General features: G+C 36.8%; 1 pseudogene; it reads right to left on the minus strand.

Moving 5' to 3' along the window:
* Window positions 1–2457, minus strand: LOC114928913 (uncharacterized; annotated as a pseudogene).
* Window positions 2458–5002: the final 2545 nt, after the last annotated feature.

The following is a 5002-nucleotide window of genomic DNA, read 5'->3' on the forward strand; positions in this document are numbered from 1 at the left end:
CTAACTTTTCTCATTTGTCGCCAATATTCGCGAAGTACTGAATGGCGTTTGTGGAGAGACGCTTTTAGGTATTAAGGTCTTTGGAGGAATGAGAGTTGGTGTAGGCGTTCGTAAAGGAACACAAGTGGGAGTCAGTATTGGTGAAACATCAATGGTAGTCTGCATTGAAGGTAAACTATTGGTATCATCCTCGTATGACTCAAATGTTCCATATTTTTCATCAACGTTTGGCAATGAGCTCACAGTCCTGAAATAAATGTATGTTTATATATACATATAACATCCTACATGAGGGTATTGGACATGAAAAATTGTTTTCTATATCTATTTGCCTTGACAAATTGACAAAAAAAAGAGTGACACATTTTTGCATATTGAAGAAAAAGAACTTACTGCCGTGTCTCAAGGAAGTCATTTAAAAATTTCATTATGTCATAAAATCGAAATTTGGATTTCTTTTGTCCACTAGCAGTCGATCCACTAGGAACATAATCTTTAATCTTTTTACGCGCTTTAGTATAATTATCTCTTAAATATTTCCAACGGGCCTTTGCCTCCTCTGGATTAAAAGCTCCTAAAAATTTAATTTATTTAATTATAATGTATAAAATATTTGCATGTGTTCACAAGAGATATTAATAGTACCTTCTAGAGTGTTAGACACTTCCATTCACAATGCATTTTTCCGCAAATTGGTCCTTTCATTTGCTGGTATGCGATAGTCGTACAATCCCCTCCTTGCTCTCACTGCTTCGATTAAGAGTTCATTCAAAGTATCTGTAGGCCCTTCCGCAGTCTTTGCATTCTCTTGGATTATTAAATAAATAAATACATTTAATTACTATAATACTGTTATATCCTTAAAAGATATAACTATTAAGAAATAACTACTATTAAGAAATAACTACTCATATTGCATCCGCTTGACGACGGACACTGACCGCGTAAAAACGCATACGCGGCGAGATATACGCGGCATCGAAATTGCCCAACGTGCAAGCAAAGCAGAAGGACTTTGAATTTACCTCGCTTGCACCTAGGTCCTTGACCGAGGGGGCCTGTTGCCAGGCACCCCTTCCGATCAAGGAAATTCCAAAAAGCGATATTATAAAAACAGAGCAAGAGACTCGCGTCAGTCGCTAAGTCGCTCCCAAGTCGCTCCGAAGTCAATCTCGAGTCGTTAATTAAACGACCTCGCTAGCCGCGTGCGATCTTTAACATCTTTTCGCAGTCGCGCGCGATACGCAAAGTTATAGTTAAATAGTGCCACTAAACAGATATACACACAAGTGTAACAGTGTTGAAATAAAGAAAAGTCAAGCGGTAATTGGAATAAAAGTGTTTTAATAATAAAAAGTGACGTGTGTTCATTAAATACACCCGAAATAAGTCCTGACGCTTCGGATCCTCATCCCAATTTGGCGCGACCCCTTGTGCCTTACCTGAGGCACACAACAATACAATAAAATGATACAACAAAATATATGCAAAGAATGTAGTAAACATACGAGGGCAGTCCGATAAGTACTTAGCCTCATCGCCCGATGGTGCCAGTATCGCAAGAGAGTTTTACTATCGTGTAGTACATTCTCGTAGACAACTACTGTCAAAATTTCAGCCGAATCGGACACGTAGTTTTGTTTTTACCGCGTGTGGAAGCGGGCGTGTCCGCGGATTTTAGAAAAATGGAAAAAGAGCAATATCGGTCGGTGATTCGATTCTTGTTTTTGGAAGGGAAATCGCGCAGCGAAATCAAAGATTCTTCATTTCGACATCTTTGATTTTGCTGCGCGATTTCCCTTCCAAAAACAAGAATCGAATCACCGACCGATATTGCTCTTTTTTCATTTTTCTAAAATCCGCGGACACGCCCGCTTCCACACGCGGTCAAAACAAAACTACGAGTCCGATTCGGCTGAAATTTTGACAGTAGCCGTCTAAGAATGTACTACACGATAGTCAAACTTTCTTGCGATACTGGCACCATCGGGCGATGAGGCTAAGTACTTATCGGACTGCCCTCGTACTGTTATAACATATTGTCACGACAAAATTTTAATCTACAACAATGCGATCCTTATCTTCCACATAATGCTTGAAGCATTCATGCTCGACAAAATTAGTAGAAAATTGGAACAGCCATCCACAATACCCGCATTTGTGCTGAAAAGATTCAAACATGCAATGTAGAAAATAATGCATTATGATGTTCATATTGCTCAAAATTCTCAAAAATTCATGCATGTAAAACAAGAAATCAATATATGTTAAATATTAGAGAAAGAGAAAACAGATTTCAAATGCAAAAAGTACGAAGACCTACTAATATACAATTTAAACTTGAAATTTTGTATCACATGCCGTGAGCAGTAGACTGTTTTTAATCGAACGCTATTAAAGCTTATATAATAAATTAGATTTTTGTTAACTTACCCTTATTTGATTATTCTTGTTCATCTTATTAATGTATAGGTATGGATAGATTAAAATTAACTTCTTCTCTGTCTTTAGTCTTTGGCAGAAGAACGCACAAATGGAGTTATGTTTTTTTTTACAAATACGCATCAGCGTTTCTTCCGCCAGATATTGAATTTGTTGTAACAATAATAGCGTACAAAGCATAAAATAACTAGACAGAAGCTGATACTGAAATGAGACGATGTGATTGGTCGGCGTAAGTTACCGCAAGTTACGCGTACGCAAGCTACGCCTCATGTGACGGCACCCTCAGAATACGAACTATACTTGTAAATACTTTGACACTTCAATGAATTTTTTCAAATTCTACACTCTGTTAAAAAAAGTCAGCCCCGGGGGCTGACCAGATTGATTATCATATCATTTCCCAACTTCCGCACTCTTATCAACTATTACTTTTCTCAATTTTTTACGTCAGGCCTTTTTCCGGACTCTTGGAAACACTCTAATATTTATGATGCCCAAATCTACTCCTAGAAAATTCAGACCTATTTTTCTAACATCCTGCTGTTTGAAAATACTTGAAAAGCTTATATTACGTAGACTCGACTGGTGACTTGAACATAATTTGAAGCTCCCCAAATCGCAATTTGGATTTCGATTTTTCAGATCTTGTCAAGACAATATTACGACTCTCACAACAGAAATACATTCGGCCTTTTCAAAAGGAGGAGCCTCAGTATATCTATTTTTAGATATTACCATAGTGCCTTCGATAATATCATTCCGAACATCTTGATCAAGGATCTACTGGAACTTGGTCTCCCCCTAACCTTTGCCACTTTATACACAATCTTATCCAATGTAGAAGCGTTTAAAATAATAATGGAGAATTCTTTAACATATACCATTCCTACAAAATAGAGTTCCTCAGGACTCTATTTTAAGTCCAATTCTCTTTAACATTTATGTTGCCAAACTCAAAAAACAAATTGGTAATGATTGCAAAATTCTTCAATATACAGATGACTTAGTCATGTTTCACACCTCCCACCTTATTCATAGCTCTATCAAGAAGCTCGAGTCAGCCACCAGTCGCGTCTCATCCTTCCTCATGTCTAGGGGCTTGTCTGTGTTACTCTTAAAATCCACTCTCTTAGTCTTTACCAAAAAACATGTGAATCCCTGCTCATTTTCTATTTCAATTTGTGATGTTAATATTCGATCTTCTTCCGCCTGCAAATTTTTTGGATTATATTTTGACTATTACTTGTCTGGGAATGTGAACATATAAAATTCATTAGCAATAAATGCTCTAAATTACTTAATATCATTGGCATGTTAGTGGGAACCTAGTGGGGTGCTTCATCATATTATCCTACTACATATCCTACTACATATTTACAGAGCTCTCATTAGAAGCTCCTTAGAATATGGCTGCTCCTGTTTCCCATTTAATAAGATTTCTTTAATCCAACAACTTGAAAAGATTCAATTCAGGGCTCTCAGAAAATGCTTAGGAATGTGTAGAACTACACCTACTAACATTCTACTTGCTGAAGCTGGTGAAATTCCTTTGAAATTTAGATTTCAATATCTCACCTCCAAATATGTTCTAAAAGCTTTCAGCCTAGATGATCATATTACTATAGATAAGCTATGCTACTTAAACATATGTTCCATCAACTCAAAAAAGAAAAACCCCTCGGAAACATATCTCCTTTTTAAGTGTTTTCGCAATCTCCTTAAATATAAACACTTAATAGCGAACTCCACCTACTCTTCATTTTATTCTATTGATTACTGGACGAATGTATTCCCAATATTTGCTAAATTCACTTTTTCTGCTGACGCGGAAAGTATTATTAGAGATAGTCCCCATTCCCCCAACTAATATTTTAAAATATTATATAACGAATTATATACTTTATAATCACTTATTCTTTACCGACGCGTCTAAAATCTCGGAAGAAGAATACGTGTAGGATTTGCCATTTACCTCCCCTCCCTTAACTTACATTTAAAATTTAAAACGTACTCCCTTTGCTCTGTCTTTTCGGCAGAAGCGTTTGCCAAGCCCTATAATTTTCATCCTGACAACTCCATTTCATCCTTGACAACTCCATTGCCCGAGCGGTGACTTTCACGGATTCGCGCAGCGTGGTCCAAGCTCTCTGCTCAAAAAATTTGGGTCAATACTATAACTATATCATTCACCAAATTAAATCCAAATTATACATATCGAAAAAAGCTGGCCTAGAGGTTAAAATCATATGGATTCCCTCTTATTGTGGTATTCTTGGAAACAAAACCGCGGACCTTCAAACTAAAAATGCTATTACGGATGTTGTGAAGTATGGGACTCATCCCGTACTCTGATCTACACAGTCTAATTAAGAAGGAAATGATCTCACACACGACCAGCTATTTGAAACTGTTGGCCAATAAAAAAGGGACTGCTTACTTCCGCTATTTTACTAAATTTAAAATGAAATCTTGGTTCTATGAGTACTAAAATTTATTAAGAGAAGCTATCACCATCTGTTGCAGACTACGCTCGAACCACTACAATCTCAATAAAAGT

The sequence above is a fragment of the Nylanderia fulva genome, unplaced genomic scaffold (assembly GCF_048542155.1).
Source record: "Nylanderia fulva isolate GAGA-0341 unplaced genomic scaffold, ASM4854215v1 Scaffold351, whole genome shotgun sequence".
Classification (NCBI taxonomy): domain Eukaryota; kingdom Metazoa; phylum Arthropoda; class Insecta; order Hymenoptera; family Formicidae; genus Nylanderia; species Nylanderia fulva.